General features: G+C 45.6%; 1 pseudogene; it reads right to left on the reverse strand.

Moving 5' to 3' along the window:
* Positions 1 to 2,360: 2,360 nt before the first annotated feature.
* On the reverse strand, positions 2,361 to 2,538 carry LOC141175980 (U2 spliceosomal RNA; annotated as a pseudogene).
* Positions 2,539 to 2,899: the final 361 nt, after the last annotated feature.

A 2,899-nucleotide genomic window follows, 5' to 3' on the forward strand; every position in this document is an offset into this window, starting at 1 on the left:
GCTGTTACTGTGGCCCTGCTCTATGTGTCTTTAATTTCTTAGTGTGGTTTTTCCTAAAATTGGTCAGCCGTTGGACTCACTGCATACCCTATAACTGTATAGCAGACCCTCTCCTTTCTAATGGGAACATGTCGTACTTGTTACTGTAGCCCTGCTCTATATGTCTTTAAATTCTTAGTGGGGTTTTTCCCAAATTTTGTCAGCCCTTGCAGTCACAGCATGGACATTACCACTATAGGAGACCCGCTCCTTTATAATGGGAACATTTTTTTTACTGAGACCCTCCTCTATGTCTCTTCAAAGGGGTATTGGGTTGCGTCCAAATTTTTGGCAGCCCTTGCAGTCACTGGATACGCAATAACAGTATAGGAGACCCACTTGTTAATAATGGGAACAACAAAGCATAACCGGCTGATGGCTCTCTAACAATAGCGAGAGCCGACTGCTGGCCTTTCAAGAATAGTAAGGGCCGTCTGATGGTCCTATAAAAATAGCCTTTATGACTTTCAGAGTCCCTCCATCATAAATAAAACAGGATGTGTCTGATGATGTGTCACACACCACATTGCCAGATAAGGTTGTAAAATGTTAAAATGACATTTCCCGGTGAATGCATTTGTCTTAAAAAATAAAGTAAAAAAAACAAAAGGATCTTTCTTTAGTATAAAAAAAAAGAGAGTCACCAATTTAACCTCAATGTAATCACATTGTTCAGCTCCTGCACCTCCTCCTCCATCTCCGAAATGACCATATCAGTCACAAGCTGATAGCACTGCAGCACTGCTTTGGCCAAGCAGCAACAGGCTGTGCTGAAGATAACATGCTTAATGCTTAATTGACAAACCACCCAGCGCTGCGGAGTTGTTGAAAGCTGTAACACAGCAGCCTAATCTGTGGCTCTCACCGCTGAACATACAGCCAGGCATTGTCGTGTGTGACAATGGGCGGAACCTGGTGACGGAGAAATGACAGCCGGAGTAGATACGGTTTCCCTCTTTGCCAGTCCATTCACCGAGCTAAAGAATATGGCTGTGGTGAAATACAACTTCCACTGAGAAGCTATTTCTGCTTGAAAAAGATGTTTGTGTGTCAAAGCACCACCGACAAGTGCGAGTTAATGTTGGACAGGCTGCCACTGCTTCTGCAACAAGCTGCATTAGAGTACTTCCTGGGAGAAATGACACCCAGGGTAGATACGGTTTCCCTCTATGCCAGTCCTTTCACTGAGCTAAATACAACTCTCAGCAAAAAAAAGCTGTGGACTGGCTCCGTACCGTCCCTGGCCACATTCACCTGTCCACGTGTTTGTGGTTAGGCGGTCCTTCTCAGTAAGTTCACTGGGGAGGGCATGGGTAATGTTGTGGGACCCGTGCTTGTGGAAGGCGGAGACGACACCGGGAGAAACAGTGGCGGCTGGGGACCGAGCCTCCACGAGCCTAAAAGGCCACATTGCAATTGCAAGCAGCTGTCAAAAAATTGGCAGTATAGTATTGCAGCCTGTGGGTGGATGGGTGACTGGCTGCATACTTGCGCTTGCATTCCAAGGAATGGGGTAGGGACAACTGAATGCTGCACTGGGACAAGGACGGTGATTGTTGCAAGTCTGCAACAACAGGTGCATGGCGGGAGGCATCTTCGCATGCGCCAAGGATCACTTATGATGGGCACACGTTTAGGCAGTGACCTGGGAGTCAGAAATGCTTCCAGAGGTCTTCCCCATGCTGTTCCCATGTCTTTTCAGCACTGTATGCATGTGTCTGATGATGTGTCACACACCACATGGCCAGATAAGGTTGTAAAATGTTAAAATGACATTTCCCAGTGAATGCATTTGTCTTTGATGAAAGAAATGCAAAAGTGCAAAAACGCATCAAAAACGCTACGTGTGAACATAGCCCAAGATGTGGAGGAGTATTTTTGGTTTTGGTTATTTATTTTGCCTTCTATACATGTCATTACCCTGGAAAGGATGTTCCTTAACTTATTTCCCAGGAAAATCCATTTTGGTTTCGTTTTTGTATGTTTTATTGTGAGTCCGTAAAAGTGGCGTAATACTCTGACAACGTTGTTGACAGCAGTGACCTGGGAGTCAGAAATGCTTCCAGGGGTCTTCCCCATGCTGTTCCCAAGTAATTTGAGCACTGTTCCCATCGATTTGGGCAATTTTTAGGCCCTCTGCAGACCGCCGGGGGGAGCCACTTGAAAAATGCTCAAGTTTCCCATAGACTTACATTGGGCTCGTTGCTCGGGTCGAGCACCCGAGTATTCCAATTTGCTCGACCCGAGCAATGAGTACCGTACCTGAGCAATTTAGTGCTCTCTCATCACTCATTAAAAGAGTAGCAGCTGACTAGGTATATGGTGTGTGTGCAACGGACTAGCAAAGGACAAATCCATTATTGCAGCTTATCTCAGGAAGGAAGGGATAGATAGATAGATAGATAACATTACAATACAATATATTGGTAAAAGCAAAGCACATATACTAAATGAGAACAGATACTACACTTGATCTTAGCCAAAAGGCCGAGAGGTGATAACCTGAATTGATTTTTGCCTATGACTGCACCCTGGCTTCAAGAAGGCACCCATTGTAGGGATAGGGACAAAGACTCCCCTTAGTCAGACATGTTGTTCATCAATAGACACCTTAAAACCCACAACTTTACTGCTTGTTGCAGCTGCAGCCCACGAACGCATTTTTAATCTGCATATGATTTGCCCCCTGGGCCGTGGGGTATGTCAGCGACCCCACCACAGCAGCACTGAGTAGGATAGCGACTCCGGTTCGTCGAACACCCGTATGTTCGTCGAACTGTTCGTCGAACTGTTCGTCGAACACCTTCGAACACCGTTAAATCAATGGCAGGCAAACAAAAACACATAGGATCACATAGAA

Source organism: Phyllobates terribilis, unplaced genomic scaffold (assembly GCF_046119375.1).
Source record: "Phyllobates terribilis strain yellow unplaced genomic scaffold, ASM4611937v1 Scaffold_14__1_contigs__length_39327217, whole genome shotgun sequence".
In the NCBI taxonomy this organism is placed as follows: domain Eukaryota; kingdom Metazoa; phylum Chordata; class Amphibia; order Anura; family Dendrobatidae; genus Phyllobates; species Phyllobates terribilis.